Source organism: Lemur catta, chromosome 17 (assembly GCF_020740605.2).
Source record: "Lemur catta isolate mLemCat1 chromosome 17, mLemCat1.pri, whole genome shotgun sequence".
Lineage (NCBI taxonomy): Eukaryota > Metazoa > Chordata > Mammalia > Primates > Lemuridae > Lemur > Lemur catta.
This window is the reverse complement of record NC_059144.1, coordinates 40309182-40330377: the sequence shown is the minus strand read 5'-3', so window position 1 is coordinate 40330377 and position 21196 is coordinate 40309182. Positions and strand designations below refer to the sequence as shown.

Here is a 21196-nt window from a genome sequence, read left to right as displayed (position 1 = left end):
CAACACTCGTGACTGCCCCGTGAGGTGGGGATGTGCAGGGTCAGTGTACAAATGAGCAAATGGAGGCATGCGAGGTCTAAGGAATCTGTTTACGGTTATGTGCCTAATAAGTGGCACTCACAGGGTTAACACTCAGGTCGCCTAACTCCAAATGCCCCATTTCCCCACTGCCCATCACGTGTCTGTGGAACGGAAGAGGAAGGAAGCCACAGGGCTGTCATCCCAGCACGGGGTCACAGAGAGGGAGCCTGAATTGCCCACCAGGGGCTCCTCTCGACTGCACCTGCCCCGGCTTCAAGGAGGTGCACGGTGGGTCCACCATGGTGTAAAACTCCGGCATCCAGGTAAGTTTTCTACCTAAAATTCTCTCTTGACTCCCACACTAGGAACTCCATGAGAATTTTCCATGGAATAACCCAGATTGCACAGCAGAGCATAGAGACGCCACAAATGTGTTCGTGAGAGGTTTGCAGAGTAGAGAGAGCCCAGCAGTCCTAAAGGACGTCCTACATCCTGGGCTGACCAGCACTAGACTATCTCAGGGCACGTCATGGTCCCTGGACCAGACACCATGACCAAGGGTTAGGGAGTGCTGGTGGCTCAGGCTGGGCCACACCCCCGAGCTGAGAATGGGGAGTTCCCCTGGGGAACTGTGTGCTTGTCACTAAAGAAAAGGGAGTGGGCCGGGCGCGGTGGCTCACGCCTGTAATCCTAGCTCTGGGAGGCCGAGGCGGGTGGATCGCTCGAGGTCAGGAGTTCGAGACCAGCCTGAGCAAGAGTGAGACCCCGTCTCTACTAAAAATAGAAAGAAATTATCTGGCCAACTAAAAAATATATATATACAAAAAAATTAGCCGGGCATGGTGGCTCATGCCTGTAGTCCCAGCTACTAGGGAGGCTGAGGCAGTAGGATCGCTTAAGCCCAGGAGTCTGAGGTTGCTGTGAGCTAGGCTGATGCCACGGCACTCACTCTAGCCCGGGCAACAAAGTGACACTCTGTCTCAAAAAAAAAAAAAAAAAAAAAAAAAAAAAAAAAAAAGAAAAGGGAGTGGTTTGGAAGGTGTGTAGCACATGTGCGCGTGCACACACACACACACACACACACACACACACGGGATTGCTACAGCCAGTTTAAAAGTGCATCAGTAAAGACATACTAAGTAGACAGCCATATAACATTTTTGTTGAAGCCATACTCTTGATTCGAGTCAGGGAATATCTAACTCTCTGAGATGACAGCAGATGCTACTTACAGATCCTCTAAGAATTGGAAATTTTATTTTTAATTAAAAAAAAATTTACCCAAGATAGTACTTCAAGAAATTAGAAATTTTAAATATCACCTTATCCATCCCCGAGGAGTACCCCGAGGAAACCAGCCATTTCACAAATGTTTATTGGGCACCACTGTGTGTCAGATCCTGAACTAGGCGAAGGGGGTCCAGCAGTGGCCAGGACAGGCAAAGCCCCCCTTCATGTGGAGCTGACATCCTGCTGGGGGTGGCAGATAACACCCAAGTAAACGAATGAGGGACCAGAGAATTTCAGAGAGTGATGAGCGGATTGAAAACAACAAACCACAGTGGCACAATTGAGGACGTCGGGGGTTGCTTTGGAGTAGGAGGCCATGGGGGGGCTCTCTGAAGAGGTGGCTTTTGAGCTGATGGAAGGAGAAAGCCATGGGGAGATATAAGGGGAGGGGACACCAGCAGAGCAAAGACAAAGAGCAAGATGCTCCCCAAACTCTGCATCGTAGCACAGTGCCTGGGGCAGACGGCAACTTCTCAGGTGTCCATTCTCCTCCCTGCACCTCCTTTGGGTGGCGGGGGGAGTGTCACTGTGACAGCCAGGCTGCTGCCTTCTTGGGTCCTGTGTCCCAGCTGATCATTTGTGTTTCTTAATCTTTCCCTTCAGCACATAGAGGGATGCAGATTCCTGAATGCACCCCCTTCACAAACAAGTTCTTCCAAGTCCCAGGGCTTTGTCCTTGAAATGTGATTTTCTTCATTCATTCATTCGCTCACTCACTTGTTCCACAAATATTTATGAAGTGTCTGCTACATGCCTGGCACTGTTCTAGGCAACAGGAATATAGCCACAAGCAACAGCCTGAAAAGAAAGGTCCCCGTCCTCGTGCAGTGTGGATGTCAGCGCAGAGGCAAATGCCAGCACGCAAGGGAAAAGGGTGGCAGGTCAAGTCACGGTTGGCAGCGGGGTGGACAGGGAGTGTGGAGGGTGCGGTGAGTGTGTTATTTTAAAAGGGGATCAGGGAGGCCTCCCTGAGGCAGTGACAATGAGAGGTGCAGCCCTGAGACTATCTTGAGAAGAAGCGTTCCCAGCAGAGGGAGCAGCTGTGCAAAGGCCCTGGGGTGGGCACAGACCTGGTGTTTCGAGGCATAGCGAGGGGCTCAGTGTAGCCAGAGAGGAGAAAGAGAGGGGTAGTGGGGCCAGAGGAATCAGACCAGTGAGAAGAGGCCAGATCAGGCAGGGACCTGACTTCTACCCGGCCTACCTGACCCCGGCTTCTACTCTGAGTCAAGTGGGAGGAGCTGGGGGTTTTGACCAGAGAACTAACAAGATCTGACTTATCTATTTCTTCCACAGTTGGCTCATTAGAATTTACTCCTTTAATAAGACTGGGCCACCCCACAGGGCCGTGGCTGAAGGCTGGGGTCCCGGTGTGGCCACTGTCACATCCACGCCTGGCATGTGTGTGGCTGGGTGGCCCAGGGGCTGCTCTGCTTGGGCCTCTCATTGGTGGCACTTGTCACGTTTGTCCCCTCCTGAGTCTGGCCTATTTATGAGCCTCATTACACCTTGGCATGGAGGAGGCGGTTCGGCAAATGGCTCATAAAGCATCTCTTTAAAGGTTAATGGTCACTGTCGCGGGAAGAAGGGGCCACTGAGCATGGATGCTCTCTTTGATGATGTGGATTTTTCAATTAAGTGAAAATAAAGAGTCGCACCTCTTTGCTGCCACCTGGGCTGATTACTAAGCAGCCAAGGAGGTCTCGGGCATCCGGGAAGCTGAACCTTCAGCCCCGTGTGAGCCAGGAGCACTTTTACACCAGCTGCTCCCAGGGGAGCGGGGAGCGGGGAGCGGGGAGGGGGCCAGGCCATCCCGAGCTCCGCTTCCCGCTGGGCACGAGTGAGCCGTGTGCGGGGAGGTGGTCGTGGAGGGATCCCACGGTCTGACCAGACAGTGCCCTCTGGCAGGGCAGGGACGGGCAGGGACAGTGTGTGTTCTCGGATTCATCACCTGCAGCGCCTGGCACGGGCGCGTGGTCTGCTGTACTAAGCGCTACGTGTTCTGCGGACATTCCAGCCGTGCTCGGGACGGGATGGGATTTGTTCTTTCTACTCTTCCCTGCCCACTTCAGTCCCCAAATCCATGAGCATTAGCAATTTTTATTTCCTTCTCTGAAAGGAACATCTCCTTCCCTAAGGCTTTGGCCGGGTTCACCCATAGTCTGATAAACCTGATATTAGTAATAACCCAAGAGAAAAACATGTATTAAATTCCAAGATTATGAGCTAGGAAACAAGGATTTTGAGGAGATGTGTAAGTTTAATAATGGCCAAAGGGTGGATTAAAAGGAAATGTGAGGTGGAGAAACTTCATTAAATCAGACCCCACCTCTTGGATAAGTTCATTGGTACATTTTCCTGGAGGGCAATTTGGCAATTTGTAGCAACTGCCAAACAAAAATTCATAACTTTTGTTCCCAAATTCCATTTACAGGAATTTATTCCAATGAAAGAATAAGAAATATTATTAATGTATGAGATATATAAAATTATTCAAGGGTGAATGTCTAAGCATTTTTATAGGAGGAAAGAAGCAGAAAGCTGAAATGCCCATTAGTGATCATATGGCACCAGCCCTCCCCTGTCCCAGTGGCTGGACATTTTCCCAGCTTCCCTTGCAGCAAGGTGTGGCCATGAAAGTGACCACGTTCTGGGCAATGAAAGGGAATGAAAGTGTTGATTTGCATTTCTGGAACCCCTTACCAACTGTCTTCTGCCTCCTTTCTTATTTTCTGTGTCCTCTGTTTTCGTTCCTGGACGATGAAGGGGATGGTCGGAGTTCTTCCTGCCATTTTGGTCTGCGAGGATGAGGTTCACATCCTAGGAAGGGCAGAGTTCCCTGGAGAGAAACAGGGTCCCTCGCACTTTTCTGTAAGCACTAGCCTTCCAACCTCTAGCCGTGGTTTCTGCCAGAAATAAACTTCTGTCTTAACTGAAGTTAGAGCTCTGCTAGATCAGCTAAATCAAATCCTAACTTGATTAAAATGGGAAATTGATGGCATACATTACGGTACATCCACCTATGCCAATACTAAAAATCAATAATGTTGATATGCATAGTTCTCCGTGCGGAAATAAGTCCGTAAAATATTGTTCAGTGAAAATGGAGCAGAGTTAACATTCGTGTATTAAACATTTGTGTATTAAAAGCACAATTCCATTTTCATAAGACAAAAACTGGGTGCGTGTTTTGTGTGGTATGTTTTTATTAGGTTGCTCTGTCTAAACTGGGAAGATATCCACCAAAATAACATTATTTATCTTTGGTTATGTCAGTGGTGATGTTAAAAAAAATTTTTTTTAAAGTTTTATTCTATGTTTTAAGTTCTGAAATGTTATTAGAAAAACATTGCAATAATTTTAGAAAATATCTCATTTAAACAGATTGGAACTAAGAAAAGTGTGAGCGATTGCCTTGTACTTCCCTTTGTTGAAAGGAGGCCTTGGAGGACAGTCCTTCTAGGAGGCAGATGTGCCTCCTCTCACAGTTTCTGCACCTGCTGGGGCTTCATGCTGGTAAGTACTTTGCAGAGTCTGACCTGCCGGGGGCAGGGGGAAGTGGGTGCCTCCTGATGTTCAGAGCCAGAGCAGCAGAACAGAAGTGACTGTCACCTCTTAAATTTCCACACAGGAAAATTTCTAATTTCTTTTTTCCTGAATGGTAAGATTTTAGTGGCATTCCAACTAATATATTTGGAAGCATAAAATGTGCAAAAAGTCTGGCTGTATACAATCAGTTTACACATGGCAGCAGAATATTAAAAACATTCCATCGTGCTGATGGCATGATTACTCTTCCACTGGGAACAACTCACTCTGCTCCCCATCCTTGGTTGTAGCAAACTCATAAAATAATTCGAAAGACTCTTACTTTGGTGCAAACCAAACAAATGATTTCAGACCAGAAGTCTGAAACAAAACATTTAAACACAGTCTGATGTCTGTTCATGTTTTGTTTCTGCTAGGTTCTGAATTATGGGTGGGTCTAAATCCCTGGTGTATGACTGGGGATAGGAAAGAATTTAGGGCATGACTCCAGTACACGCGATTATCATGTAGAATAAAGACTTCTCACTGGTTATGTCACTGCACAAATATGTCGATGGCCCTACTAGGTGCCAGGCACACGGGTGCTGGTGGCAGAGCATAGAACAAGGTGAACAGGGCTCCTGTCCCCAGGGAGCTTATACTTTCCAAGGAGGAGGCAGACAGTGAACATGTTGCCAAGGAGGTGAGGTGATTCCAGTGAGAGATGAGTGCCACGGAGTTGATGAATTTAGGGCAGCAGAGTGAAAAGTGGGTTAATGAGGATGATTTGGGCTGCAAGTGTCAGAACCCCAAATCAAGCCAGCTAAAACAACAAACGCATTTGTTTTCTCCTGTGAGGTATCGTCCACAGACACAAAGTTTGAGGCTCTGGGCATGGTGTGGTCAGTGGCCAATAAATATGTCATCAGGGCCAGGTTCCTTCCAGCTCTTTCCCTGCTCTCGCAGCCTTGGCTTTGTCCTGGGGCTGGTCCCCCCCCGGCCCCCCCCCCGACCCCCGATTGCTGAGTGGCTGGAGCAGCTCCGGCACCATATCCAAATGTGGCCACGCCGGGAGCAGTAAAAGAACCATCACTTCAAGTGGCTGTTCTTAAGGACACAGAACTTTTCCCAGACGCCTCTAGCAGACTGTCCCTCTTGTGTCACATGTCCAGCCCTGAACCAGTTACTGGCTAAAGGGATGGAATTACCATGACCGTTTAAGTGAATCGGAACCCACCACTGGAGCTGGGCTGGGGTGAGGGTCCATCCGGCACATGACCCTCTGGGGAGGGGCGGAGGATCACTGTGTGAAGGAGGACGAAGGGAGAAATGACAGTGAGAAAATCACCAACAGGGTTGGCCACAGAGACTGATGAGGGAGGATATTTTAATTTGGGTATGATCAAGGAAGTCTTCTTGGAGGAAGTGACATCTGAGCTAAGACCTGAAGACAAGGAGTTTGCCAGGGAACATCCTGGACCAAAGACATCCTGAGGCACAGCAAGCCGGGCATTTCTGAGGAATACGCAGGAGACCAGTGTGCGGAGGGAGCTCGGTAAACCTCCAGGAGAGGGGCAGGAGGTGAGGCCGGGAGGAGGCCGGGGAGGGACGGGGTGGGCGTGGCCTGGTCCGTGGCTGGGCGTGGCCTGGTCCGCTGTGCTGAGGAAGCTGGATTGTTCCTGCCACAGATGGTGACTGTGGGGGGACTTAAGTCTGATTTGCGGTCTTGCCTTAATCCTGCCCAGTGATTTCATTCTTTCAGTCGCTCAGTGCTACCTATCGAGTGCCTGCCATATTCATTACTTGCTGCTGAGTAAAAACTGCCGCAAAGTTAGCAGCCTAAGTGACACTTGTGGATTATTTCAGTATCTTTGGGTCAGGAATCTGGGCACGGGTCTTCTGCCTTAGGGTCTCTTGCAGCTGCAGTCAGAGTGTCATCCACGTGGCAGCCAGAGGGTCACAGTGGAGTGTGACGATCACAGCACTCCCTGTGTATAGATGTCACATCAGCATGAAACACCCCTCTCCTCTTGATGGCCTGCAAAGCTGCTCCCTGCCGGCCCCCCTGGCCCCCTCCCACCTCTGTGCTCCCCTCAGGGACCTTCCCTTTGACCTTTGAACTTACTGAACCCTTTTCCACCTCGGGGCATTTGCACTGTCTGTTCCTTCTGCCTGGAACACTCTTCCCCCGATTTTCACACGGCTCTTTCCTTCTGGTCCTCAAGCCTCAGATGCCACCTCCTCAGACAGGCCATGCTCGTCTCCCTCCTCACCAGCCTAAAGAAGTGGCCCCAGCAGAGTCACTGTCAACCCCATGCCCCATGTGTTTCCTTCACATGCCAGAGTCTAATCCATCTGGGAGTTCGTGTCTTCACTCTCTGTCACCCTCTACCACCTCCATGACGGGGACACGTCTGTCTTGTGCCCTGATGAATCCCAGCACCGCGCACCTGGCCTGGCGTGGAGCAGGCGCTGGGGCAGTGCTTCTCAGATACTCACAGTGGAGCATGGAGCCCGAGGTGGCCTCTCCAGGCGCTCTGACCCTTCCCCCCTCACCCTGACCCCTGCAAGTGTGCGATGGTTGGAGACAGGGTCACTGGGGCATCCTGACTGCCCCCTCCTGGCCATTGGAACTTGGACGCACAGGATGGGGGTGTCCGCGAGGAGCATCTGTGGCGTCACAGCTGTGGATCGCTGCAGAAAGGGGGGGCCAGGCAGCCGGGGGCCCGTCCTCTGGGCCCAGCCGGGGGCACTTTGGAGGAAATCCTTCAGGAGAGGCAAGCAGTGCCCCCAGGACTGGTGATTTGTCAGAGTTTGGAAACAGCCCTGACTCCCAACCCAAGAATCAGGCTGAGGGGCCTTAAGTGGCCCTGCAGGCCTTGGTGCCTTCCAGAGACCCCACGTTGAAAGCGGCCCAGACGCCGGGAATCTTTCCTTGTTAGCTGTAAGTGTCTTAGCTTCGTGAAGGTGGAGGTTTCACTCGTCTGGCGAATGTTGGCTGGTGCCTGCTCTGTGCCCGGCCGTGCCCTGGGCAGGAGGGATGAGGGAACAAGACCAGGTCCCTGCTCCTGAGCCCAGCATTCCAGCGAGGATGACCGCTGCCAGCAGGGTGATGACGTAAAGCCGTGAAGCCAAGTCCAGCGGTAGCAGAATGAAGCAGACTCACGCGACTAAAGCGACCTGGGATTGCAGGAGTCCCCCGAGGAGGGGGCTGGGCGCCGAGACTTGAATGAGCAGAAGAGCGAGGGAAGTGAGTCGGGCTGGGACGCCGTGGGAGTGCCCTGGCTGCGGACAGAGAGCCGGCCACGCTGACACCACGCAGCAAGGGGAGGCGCCACATCACCCGTGGTCAGGCATGTGAGTTTTGTCCAAAGTGCAAGGGCAGGATTTGTAGCTTGGGAGATGTAAAACATCCCTCTGGCTGCAGCACTGAGAATTTACCACGGGGGACAAGAGAGGCATTTCGGGGCCTCATGAGGAGGCTGTTGGAGTCCACCAGGTGGGTGACCTGGACCCGGTGACCACAGTGGGGATGGGGGACAGAGAAGGCTGGTCTCCCGGGCTTCCTGGTGTCTAATTTGCGTCCCTCCTGCCCATCTCACTCCTCATCTTGTTCTGCACCCAGTGCCCCTTTGCACAACCCGTCACCAACCTGAAGACCGTTTTGAAGCCCCCTCCCCTCCTCCGTCTCTTCTGCAACAAAATCACACACGCCGCTAACCTTTCCGCCGAGAGACACCATCAGCCCTCTAATCAGCGCAGCAGCTCTCAGCCCAGCCGGGCTCTGAAAGGCTTGAAATTGCACATCCATTTAAATGCCTCACACTTTCCCAGGCTTTGTTAATCACTGTTTTCCCACCCAAACGTGAAAAGGGGTTATAAGAGGTGTTCACTTGAAATTGCCTGTGTGTAACAAATGTCAGAACGTTTCTGACGCTGTTCTCTTTAGTGGAACCTTTTTATAAGGCCCAGCTCAGTGCGTGGCATTAAGTGGGTGGATTGGTTTTCTATTGCTGCCTCACAAATTACCACGAACTTGGCGGTTTAACACAACGCACGTCTGTTATCTCACAGCTTCTGTGTGTCGGGAGTCCAGGCACAGCTGAGCTGGGTCCTCTGCCTCAGGGTGTCTGCCCAGGCTGGGGTCTCGTCTGAAGAGGCCACAGGGAAGGGTCTGCCCTGAGCTCACACGGCTGTGGGCAGGAGTCAGCTCCGTGCAGTCCTCGGGCCAAAGGCCTCCGTTCCTTGTCATATGCGTCTTTCCAATATGACAACTTCTTCATTGGAGGAAAGGCAAGAGTGTGCTAGTGTTAGGTAGGGACCTGGAGGAAGGGGAAACAGGTGTATGGAGACACTGTTGTCGGCCAATTAGAGGAAAGTAAGAAAATCGCAAACCCAAGAGATGGCCCAACCGCAGAAACAAACACCTCGGGACATGCTCACAGACAGCTGGCAGTACCCTTAGGTGAAGTCCCCTCGTGAACATAGTAAAAATCACACCCGCCAGTGCCTTGCCCCGTGCTCACACACATGCTTACACACAGGTGCACTCACACATGTGTACATGCATATACATGGTCACAAACACATATACACATGCCCACACACACATGCACACTCACACCCATACTCATACACATGCACACACTCATACATACACATGCTCATACTCATGCATATACACATGCACACGCATACATGGCAGACACACACACACACATGCTCGCACACGCTCATACACACAGAAACGCTCTCACCCCCCACACTCAGCCACGGCCAGTCAGGCATCACTAACATGCAGTCCACGCCTGTGCCCCCTCAGAGCCCGGTGTGACCTGCTCAGCAGAGGAGGCCCCGGGGCCCCGGGCTGAGCCCTGGTGTCCCTCCACCTGATCTCCATGGCAACCCAGCCTGACACCGGATTTGTAAGTTTGAAGGTTTCAGGGCTTGCACCATCTCCCACGTTAATTCATGCAGATCAGCTGTTCACTGCTCAACACTCCCATGTTATGTGAGGCAACGAGGCACAAAATTGGCACCTGCTGTGTGTGTGTGTGTGTGTGTGTGTGTGTGTGTGTGTGTGCGTGTGCTGTCTGGTACACAGCTAGGATGAGGTTAGGGGCAAAACAGCGTGAAAAGTACAGCCAATAGTAATTGGATTACAGCTGTTGATTGCTTTCAGAGTACTTAACATGGAATATTAATCTCAGAGATACATTACATCCGGTGAATTCTAAAGCGTCTCACGGATAGAATCTGGGATAAAGGAGAAACAAGATGCTTGCAAATCTGATTAAATCTCCTGCCCAGTCCTGGAATTGCTGTGAGATGGGGAGTAAAGACCAGGTACAAGAGAATCCGAACGTGTCCGCCAAAGGGGTCTCCAGCGACTGGCGCTGCTCAAGGCCGTGGAAAACCCAAGACCCCACATGGCAGGTTCTGGGTTCCAGAGTGGGGAGGGCTGGGGAGACGGGTGGAGGCCGCGAAAGGCTGGAGACAAATGTTCAGATCTGGTTCTTTCTCCCACAGCAGGACTCACCCCGATGCAGGAACGGAGCTGGCGGGTGACAAGTCAATGAGGAGGTCTCGACCCGGCAGCCGACAGCCAGGACCTCCTGAGCGATCGCCACCTGCCAGACTCGGTTCCAAGCAGGTTCCGGACGCTCATCCAATGCGCCTGGCGCCAGGGGTAGGTTTGCTACTGTTTCCATTGGTGGAAGGCGGGCCCAGGCGGGTAGAGGAACTTGCCCAGGGTCACCCAGCTGGCAAGGAGCCCATGGACACCGCAGACAGGAGTTTGGGAGACAGTGCGGAGGGGTGGAGACTGTGGCAAACTGGACAGAACCAGCCCATCTGGAGGGGCAGCTGGGACTTTGCTGCCACAGTCACCGCTATGGGAGGACGTGGCCCAGGCAGCCTCATCTGCTGAGGCCACAAGAAAATCAAGGAGTTGAGTTCCCAAGTGGAGTCTCAAAGTTTTTCACGTGTTGACCTTGGTTCCCAGTTTTCAAACAGCACCGAGGGAACAAACGAGACATGTCTGCTGGCTGGTTTTGGGTCACGGGTCCACAGTGTGACCTCTGACCCATGGAGAGAAACCGTCAGTCACTCTAGACTGTGGTGACACTGGGGGTGAGCAGTGGCTGGCTGGGCGGTGTGGGGGTTACAGAGACGAGTGAGATGAGGACGCTTCCCCCCCGGAACCGAGACCCCCCAGCAGACCAGACATTCCCGGTGGCCGCCTGTGAGTGAGGCCGGCAGGCTGCAGGGTCCAGAGGAGGCTCAGTCGCCTCGTCCCCCCTGGGTGGCCGAGGAGGGCTCTGGGGCAGGAACGGGGTACAGGGATGTTAGGGGTCACACCTGTCCTGACGTGGCTCACAGTCCTGGAGTGACCTTGGTGTTGTCCCGACGTCGTCCTGGCTGCTGGAAGGTCGGGTGACTCTTGGCTGTATTTCTACATGGCTCTACCGGCTGGAGACAGGCCTGGTCCTGTGGCCATGACCCCTCCCCCAGCCCCACAGGAGCCCCCGACCCCCAGGCCTATGGGCATTTGCACCCCCTCCCACCCGTGCAAATCCCAGCCCCCCGGGCAAGGACAGGTGCAGCTTTAGGGCATCGTCCTCCTGGCCCCACGTGGGCAGAGCCGAGCCCCGCCCCCCCCAGGTGGGGATGGAGGCCCCACGATACCCGCCCCCCTCGCTCTGGCCCACTCTCCTTAGTGGGTCACTTCCAACCAGTGCCAGGTGGCAGGCGCCAGATTCTGGAACCTGACGCGCTCCCATCCGCTCCCCGGGGACCGAAGCAGTCATCCTTTGTGAGCTCTGGTGGGAACAACTGGCCGCTGTCCTTTAATTAGGAGGGGACGTGCTCAGCTGTGGCCCCCTGCGGGCTCCCTAAAAGGCCGTGAAATCGGCCTGGTGACTCTGTAGCTCGGGGCAGACTGCGAGGGTCCCCGAGGCCCAGGGGGAGCCCCCGCCCCCAGTCTGGCTCGGGGACTGGACAGCAGCCGCCAAGAGGAAATGCCAAACAGCCGGGACCGACCGTGGCCGACGCTCAGTCCCCAGATTCTTTCCTGCAAATCCCTTCTCCAGGCTGAGACCCGGGCGCGGCTCTGCGCGTTCGCGGCGCGTTACCTGCTGGGCTGGGGCCGCCTGGGCGCAGCTGAGGCTGCTGGCGCGTGGGTGGGGGCTGCTTTAGGGAAGGGGCGTCCCGTCAGCCGAGCCTTCCCTTCCGCGTCTCCCGCCGTATTAATGACGGTTATTGCGAGGAGGATGCGTCCCCAGGCGCCCTCTCCTGCATCGCTGTGAGACCCGGGTGTCAAGTGTCACAGGAGACATTCAAGCCCCGTTTCCTCCCGAGACATCGGGATGGGGCCACATGCCTCATCTCAGGCCCCGGTCACAGGCGCATCGTCTGACGCTGGGCACGGGGTGCCGGGCATGACCCCACTGTGTGGACAGGACTGAGGGGTGTCGGCTGGGAAGGCCCAGATCCTGTCTGTCAGCAGCCAGGGGCTCACAGGTGGAGACGTCAGGGTCCACCCGAGTCACAGGGGCTGACGAGTGGATGCCCACAGCGACCTCCTGCTGCCCGTGGCAGAATCAGACAAACCCTGACGTGGCCACCTGAGAGAGCCCGTCCTGGCTTTCTGTCCCCCAGACCTGCTGTCCTTGGAGACCACACGGAGGGGAATGGCCGCTGAGGAGCAGGTGTCTCTGTCACTTGCTTTGTCTGACCTTAGTCACTGCAAAGACAAATGCTCCCAGCCCCGCCAGGGACAAGTCCCTGTCCTCCCCTCCCGATGATCTTCCAGTGCCCCCACCCCATGTGCTTGTCCACTGCTGCCAGTTTGCAGTTACAGCCCAGGCTCCTCTGGGGGCTGATGTCCCCTCCTGCAGGAAGCCCACCCGCCCCCTGCTCCTGGGCAGAGGAGGGAGAGCCGAGGTGGTGGCTGATGAGTCATCATCTCGCCTCTTCCCCGTGTCCCCTGGGCTCCTTCCTCAGAGCCTCCACCCGAATCCTGACGACTGTTAGTGTGTCTCCTGTGGGCAGCCCCCAGTGACGTCCCCGATACATAGGTCACTTCAGCCCCGCCACCAAGGCCAGCACCCCCAGCTCCGCTGCCTCTGCTGGAAGCTCTCCTTTCACCCTTTCCCTCCCTCCCCGCGGCTGGCGGGGAATGCAGGGGGCTTGTCGGAGGGGAAGCCACTCGAGAGACCCACACAGTGCACCCACCCGCCACCTACACAGACCCCCCCGTCTATTTTCTTCTTCTGTCCCTCCTGTGGTCACCACAGCCCTGGCTGGTGCATCTGCATCTGTCTTCACAGGGCAGCATCTGTGCAGACGGGGCCAGCAAACAGCCCCCAGGAGCCCTCCAGGGGTGGGTCGGGCGGGAGAGGGCAGGTTAAACAGAGCAGGGGAGGGCAGGCAGCAGGGGCCTTCATTTTTCTTGAGGGTTTATCACACTGTCATTAATTTCGTTGTTGCATGTACAAATGTAGGCACAGGCTCAATTAAAAGTGATGTTCTGGGGCCAACCGTGCTTGTCTTTTAATCACACCCTTCGCATATTGATTTTGACATCACGGTTTCATCACGGGCTGTTGCGCTGCTGTTGTGGAATCCTCCTGCGATTTCCAGAGCTTTCTACGTCTCCAGGCCTTCGGGGATCAAGTCGGCACCGCCCGGCTGCGTCCTGCCACTGCTGTGCTTCTGTGCGGCAGGGACGTGGCGATCCTGATGGCAGGCGGTTACTGTCTAAGGAGCAGCGGTGACAGAACACGCTGCAAGGTTTGCAGAGGACCTTGCACTGGGATGCTGGAAATGAGGCATCCGGCAGGACAGGAGCAAACAAGTTCACAACGAAGAAGAAAGTGCACGAGGCAAGATGCCAGGATGGCAGCAGTCCCTGGGTCTAAGGGGTGGAGAGGTCCCCGCCACCCGAGGCTCTTGTGTAAAGCGCAGCAAGAGGATGAGCCCCAATGAAGCTCCGAGGGATCAGAACCCAGAAACACGGCCTCCTTCTCAGCGGTGGCTGTTAGACGGGGCTGGAGCTCAGCGGTTTCTCCCCCGGCCCCTGAGGTTACTGTGGTTAGTGTAGGTGGGTCTCCCTCTTGCACTCCTGAGGTCCTGTCTGCAAACCTCAGCATCAAGGGTTTCAGGCTGTCCTTGTCCTGGGTGGTGACAATACGATGAACTCACATCCATGTGATGATGTGTTATCTGAATACACGGATGGATGGATGGACTTAGGAAATGTGTTCCTTACAACTACTCTATGATCATTATCCCCATTGTATAGATGAGGAAACTGAGGCTTAGGTTAAGAAACTTGCTCAAGGTCACACAACTGGTAAGTGGTGGGGTTGGTACTCGAACCCAGGGTCACCAGCCTCAGAGCCCTGACGTGGGACCACGACATGTCCCAAAGGTCCTTCCTGTCCTTAGAGTCTGTGGTTCATTGATCTATCCCCACATTTTGGTAGCATCTTGCCCGTTCCTGTGGGTCCACTCGGGTTTGAGGTTTGAAGTGAAGACAATCGCTTCTTGGCCTTTTGGCTGAGACCAGTGTGATGTGAAGACAAGCCTGGCGTTTGCTGGCCCTGGTTTTCTGGAAGATCATTTGCTGTCAGGACAGAATACAGATGTGTGCAAGTCGGAGCAGTGATTTCCCCGCTCATTCTCAAAAGACGCAGTTTCATCACTGGCGGTGCCCGGGGGCCCAGTTTAGGTGTGGGCTGGTGTAACAGCGCGGCTCTGACCCGCGAGGACACCTGCCGAGGTGCTGTGCAGCCGGCACTGGGGCGAGCGCTGCGTGGGGATTTGTTCGTTTGATCCTCACACCCGTTCCGTCATTGCCACCCCTGTTTATAATGGGGAAACTGGCATAGGAGAGGCTAAGTGAGTTAATTCGGAAGTGACAGGGCTGAGTTTGAACCCTACGAGTGCTGGGGTCCACACTCTGGACCACTACCCATGTGGCCCCTGAAATGCGTCCTGGGCTGTGACTGCAGGGGCTTCTCCATGGGGGCAGGAGCGGGGGAGGAGGTTTCCTCTGTGGGTCCTACAGTGGCCATCGGGTTGTGGGGCTGGCTGTGACTCACTCTGCTGAGACCACCCCTGCTGCTCTGTCTGCTGGGACACCCCACACCCTCCCCCCCAGACCTGCTCCTCCTCCTCCTCCTCCTCCTTCAGGACTCAGGTCAAACACCCCGTCTCATTCCCGGAGCCCCCACCCCATCGTCACTCCACACTGCAGCCTGGTGAAGTTTCTTCCCAGCACGTTTCGCTGTCTGAAGTTGTCTTGAGAGCTGCGGTGATTTCTTGCTCACTGCGAGTCTCCTGCTCCCGTGTCAGGTCCCTGGGGGCAGGGACTGGGAGGTGGCTATATCCCCAGTGCCTGGAACCGCACCTGGCGCAGCACAGCGCTCAGAAAATGCCTGCGGGTTGTGCGGGGCGCGCTGCCGCTGGAGGGTGCAGGAAGAAACCGCCAGGGTGGCCCCATCCCCCTGCTCACTGGACACGGGGGACCACAGGGGGAGGGGGATGGCCTGGCCCCAGAAGCTGTGCCTGTGACCACCGGGTGGCACTGCCACACAGGCACACGACACGGATACACGTGGTGTGGACACACATGGCACAGGTCACAGTGGAGCACGTTGACTTTCCAGCAAGAGCGACTTGACTTGGCTCAGCCGACACCCCAAACCTGCAGCCATGGCCCTGTGGCCCCAGACGGACACTGAGATGGGAGGTGGCAGTGTGGAAAGGACCCCTCCCCCAAACGGGGGTGGGGGGGGCTGAACATAAATGGTGTGGCGGTGGGGGTGGGGGTGGGGGTGGGGGTGGGGGGGATGTGGTCACTGGTCCCCAGCCAGGACAGCGTTTCAACCTGCCCACTCACGCGCTCTCCCCTTCTGGAAGAAATCATGACATTTCACTTTTTTTTTTTCTCTTTTAGTCCAAGGAGTGACAGGCCACAGGCTGTGGTGGGATGAATGCTTGCCGATTTGCTAGCCTCGTCTGGGTGGTGTCCTCAGGAGCTGACGGTCAAGAGCATCGTGACAGGGACAAGCGTCGGCAGTTGCAGTGGGCAGGTTGTCCATGACATCCTGGTGGAGTCTCTTGTCAGAAACCTAACTGAGTGCTCTCAACCTACCTGTTGCTTTGATTGCGGAGGCGCCTGGAAACCGCATGAGTGGCAAATGGCAGTCACAGGCGCTCACTGGGTGACACTGGGTGGAGCTCTGTTCTAGGTGACAGCTGGTGCAGCGGGACCTCCGGGGCTGGGCTGTGGGACCCAGGCCAGGTGCTCTGACCTCCCACCTGGCGACCTCCAGAGAGTCTCTCAGACTTGCCATGTCCGTCGTCCTCATCTTTGCAAGGAGAAGGATGATCCCGTCCCGCCACCTCCCAGGGTTGTCGGGGTAATCGTCTAAACCACGAATACCCCGAGTGCACTTGTGCACGTGAGGCTTCTCTCTGCCTGCAAATTATTCCAAAACACTGACACCAAATGTCCAATACATGTTTCCTTTTCATGCCCGTTTTAAGATAAATTATTGCAAAAGTAGCCCTTTAGACTTTAGTCCCTTACATTGTGTTTTAAAGTTTTTTGTCCATGATCTTCAGTAAGAAATATATTTTGCACCATAAGCCAATACACACTCATATTTATATATCTGGGATAAATGTGAGCACTACTTACTTCACCATCTGATGATAACCCATCCCAGCCACCATACTTCCTCCGCGTTATTCCCTTCGATTCCACTCATTCCAACTCGAAAATACTGTTCAATATGCACAAAATGGATTTAAGGGCCCACAGATGCCCTCCCCTCCCTGCCCAAAGACTTAACACCACTGTAGTGGCACAGGGCGCTCTCACGGCTTTTGCTACATCGGGTGGTTTTTTTCTGTTGACTTGACAGAGCTCCCTGAGTCCAGGGCAGCTTCTCTGATTCTTAAGGCACAGAGCCTGGCACCGAGGACGTGCTCCAAGAATGCTGGCTGGCTGGGTATCAGGAATCCTTCTCTCCTTTTCTCACATTTTGTTGTAACTGTCTAAGTTTAGGACGCTGAATGCTCAGCAAATAGCATCCCCTTCTCTTTGCAGAGATGGTTTAATGAGATTCTTTGACAGGCGTGAGAGCTAAGAACTGAATAGGCTGGCGCCCTGTGAGAGCCTTGCCCGGGCGGGGATGCTGTTGGGAGCATGTCCTCCCTCCCCCTTCCCTGAGTTTTAAGGGCATTTCGAGTGTCAGATTTGCATGCAAACCTGTGTGAGTGGGAATGAGGGAGGGTGTTTAGGTTGTCACAGCGGCTAGGGAAAGAGGTGATCTACTGACCTCTATTGGGAATGAGCCAGAGACACTAAATGTTCTGCAATATCTCAGCCAGTTCCACACAATAAAAATTGCCCTGCACAAAATGCCAGTTGCACTATTGAGACACTCTGAGTGTAACTCGAAGTGTCCAAGTTAACTTTGCAATAGAAAAGGTCGTAGGAGAGTTTGTTTCATCTCCTCCCATCCCCGTTGTCTTGCTTTGCAAATATCAGAATTGGTCAGGTTTGCATGCAGGGAAGCTGGCCCTGGGACAGCTGGTAGGCACATTTTGGAGAACTGCCCGGCCCTGACATGCCAGCCAGATTAGGCTCCAGGAGGGGCACGTCGGGACAGATCCAAGCTCCTCAGGTCCTTGGTTGATGGAATGCACCGTGGGCCGTAATCACCGTGCAGGGAGGGAGCCGCGTTCCTTCTGGGTAAATCGGCTGCTGTCACACCTGGCACGCCAACCGCAAGGAACGTGTCCCCTCCCTGCACACACACTTCTGGGGCTGAGCTTTTTGGAAAAGTCCCTCAGGAATGGGGAATGAAAAGCTCTGACCCTGCTGCCTCTGCCCACCACGGGCTGGGTCGAGGGCAGGTGGTTTGGCTCCTCCGTGGGTGTCCTTGGGACAGTCAGGCCTCACCCACCCAGTGCTCCAGGCAAAGCCTTGACATCCCCTTGATTCCTTGTTCTCCCTCCCAAACCCAGCTCATCAGCAAGTCTTCTGATGACCAGTTGTCCTGATTTTCCTGGGACTGAACAGGCTCCTGGGATGTGGGACTTCCAGTCTAAAGCCAGAAAGTCCTGGACAGGCCAGGACCACTTGGCCAGCCTGTTCTGCACAGAGCCCACTGAGCGGGAATGTGGCTGGAGGGGGGTGACCCCGCTGGAGACTGGTAGCCAGAGCAAAGAACTGCCTTCTAGATGTGATGGGGAGACACTGAAGCATTTTGAGCAGGGTAGCTTGGAGTGTGATTCACTTTCTCAAATATCCCCTGGCATCAGTGTGATGAATGAATCATAGCAAGGGCCAGAGAAGAAACCTGGAGACCAGTGGGAGCTGTTGCAACCATCCAGGTATGGGTCAGTGAGGCTGGAGGCTTGGACGAGTGTGGTTGTAGCTGACGTCATAGTGAGCCACCGTATCTCCACCTTCAGGGCCTTGCACTCCAAGCCAGGGCTGTTGGCTGGGGACAGCTCACAGGAGGGTCCTTCCTGGGAGTTGCCAACCTGTGAAGGAAGTTTCCATGCCTTCGGTTACGACCTCTCCCCAGAGGTAGCCAACATGCCACCACAAAATGACTCAGGGGTGCAAAGACTCGGTCCCTGTCCTCAACTGGGCACAACTCTGCAGGGCCACACAGCACCAGAGGTCCAGTGGGATGTGCTGAGGCCTTTGTTGTGACTGCACCCCAGGGCCCTCTCTCTGCACCCTCCCTGCTTCCAGTAAACCATTTACTCGCCAATCCCATCTTGACCTCTGGGTCCAAAGCTGGGAGAGAACCCACACACACACTCACGCACACATTTTATGAAGTGAAATTTACATACAGTAAAATGCACAAATCTTAATTATACAGCTAGCTGAATTTTAAAATATATATTCATCTTTATAACTCAGAAGATTCCTCTCATTACTAAAAATTCCCTTGTGGTCTTTCCAAGTCCATAATACTCCCAAGATAACTATGATTCTGACTTCTATAATAATCTATGATCATAGGTTAATTTTTTTGTCTGCTCTCGAACTTCATATAAATTTAATCATAAGTAGGCCCTCTTTTGCCTAACGTAATGTTATGAAATTCCTTCACGTTGTTGGGGTTATCGGTTGTCCTTTTTTATTTCTGTGTAAAGTTTGTTTCTTGTAAACAGCCTGTAGTTGGGTGTAGCCTTGTTGGTTTCTTTATTTTAATCTTGTGTGATGATCTTTACCTTTTAAGTGAAGCATTGTCTCACCTAATCTTTGTTCTTTTGGTCCTCCTTTCCTGCCTTTGATTAATCAAGTGTTTTCATTACTCCATTGTATTTCCTCCATTGTCTTTGCAGCTATTCCTTTCAATTAATATTTTTGTGGTTATTCTAGAGACTATCACATTTATTACAATTAATCTTAAATTAGTACCATGCTTACTCCTGTGCCCAATAAGAACTTTACAACAATATAATTCCATTTACCACTCTTGTCTGTTCTGTTATTAATGTCATATATTTTCTTCTATTAATAAACCTTACACTAAATTGCCATTATTGTTACTTTAAGTCAATACTTTTTAATGTAAGTAACATTTTCTGTTTAACCACCTTTTTGTCCTCCCACTGTTCTTCACTCCTCCCACTGGGTGTGTGCTTTTATTGGGATCATATTGACTCAGTCTGAAGAACTTTCTTTACAATTCCTTGTTGGGTAGATGTGTTGGTGACAAATTCTCTCAGCTTTTGTTTGTTTGAAAATATTTTTATTTTATCTTCATTTTGAAAACTGTCTTTCCTGGGTGTAGAAATCTGAGTTGGCAGTTTGTTGTTGTTTTTAACCCTCCAGCACTTTAAAAATATAATTCTTTGCCTTAAAATTTCCATGGTTTCCGAGAGACATTCACCGTAGCTTGGATTGTTCTGCTGAATAGGATGTGTTTTCTTTAGCTGTGCCAAAGATTTTCTCTTTTTCTTTGATTTTCAGAAATTTGGTTATAATGCGCCCAAGTGTAATTTTCTTTGTACTTTGTTCTACTTAGTGATCACAGACCTTCTTGAATCTGTGGCTTAATGTCTTTAATCAATTCTAGGGAAATTTTAGTCATTTTTAACTGCCAATATTACTCTCTACTGCCTTTTTTTCTTTTCTTCTCTTCTGAATCTCCAATTATACATATGTTAAACTGTATGATGTTGCTTCACACTTCTTTTAGAATCTTTTTTTAAAAAATACAATTCCATGTTTTCTTTCTCTACTTTAGCTAATAATTAGTATCTACTTGACTTTGGGTTCACTGATTCTTCTTCTATGCCCAGTCTGCTATTATGCTCATCCAGGAAATTATAATTTCAGGTACTGAATTTCTTAGTGCTAAAATTTTCTTTTGGATCTATGTTAGCGTTCTCAATTTCTTTGTTGAAATTCTTCATCTATATATCTATCTTGTCCATCTTTTCCTCTAAGTTCTTTAAAATAGTTATTACATCTATTTTAAGGTTCTTTTGGTATTTTAAAACCCTTTATAACTGTGGTTAAAAACACAGCTTTTCTTGCAGACTGCCTATGTTCAAACTCCAGCTCTGACATTTACTAGGTGAGTGATTTAGGAAAAGTGAATTCTCTTATCCTCGGTTTCCTCATCAGTAAGATATAGACAATAGTAATACTTACCCCACAGGTCTCCTGTGGAGACTGAATGAGTTGTGGGTAATAAATAATCGTCACAACAGTGCACCACACATATGAATATTTAATAAGTTGCTATTATTGTTATCATCAGCATTTATTGAGATTTACTAGAGATTTGTGTGCTCCTCTGGAGTATCTGAATCCAACAAAAGTAGACACATTTTCTCCTTTTCAAACATTTTCCAACAACTTTATTGTTGCACTGACTTACATTTCTCAGGTTTCTGGTGACATGAAGCATCTTTCCTCACTTAGGGTTAGTCACTGGTTTTCCCGAGAACCAGTCTGGGACCTGATTCACTTCCAGATTCCCTGATGGAGCCAACTCGTGTGTCTCTCTTTAGAATGAAAACAGGCCCCCTGTGCAGTACATTCCGAGCCCCTGGTATTGTCATTTTCCTCCAGGGCTCCGATCCCCACTCCCCTGATGGTATTTCAATAGCTAATATTCCTCCAGTCCCTGCCGTGGGCCGGGGGATGCTCTGTGGCCTGGAGCGCAGCTGGGGGCAAAGCGGCTTCTGCTGTATGAAGCCTCTGAAGCCTCCTGCCTTCCCACCCACCACTCTGAACCCCTCCACGTGCTACCCTAACATCTGGATCTTCAGCATGCAGGTGCTCACTAGGTGCTTGCTGAGTGAA

General features: G+C 52.3%; 1 long non-coding RNA gene across 1 annotated transcript; it reads left to right on the top strand.

The window, feature by feature from the left end:
* Positions 1-213: 213 nt before the first annotated feature.
* Positions 214-10257, top strand: LOC123622693. Its single transcript, XR_006729604.1, has 3 exons — positions 214-344; positions 4693-4824; positions 10147-10257. It is a non-coding gene; the product is annotated as an uncharacterized LOC123622693 (long non-coding RNA).
* Positions 10258-21196: the final 10939 nt, after the last annotated feature.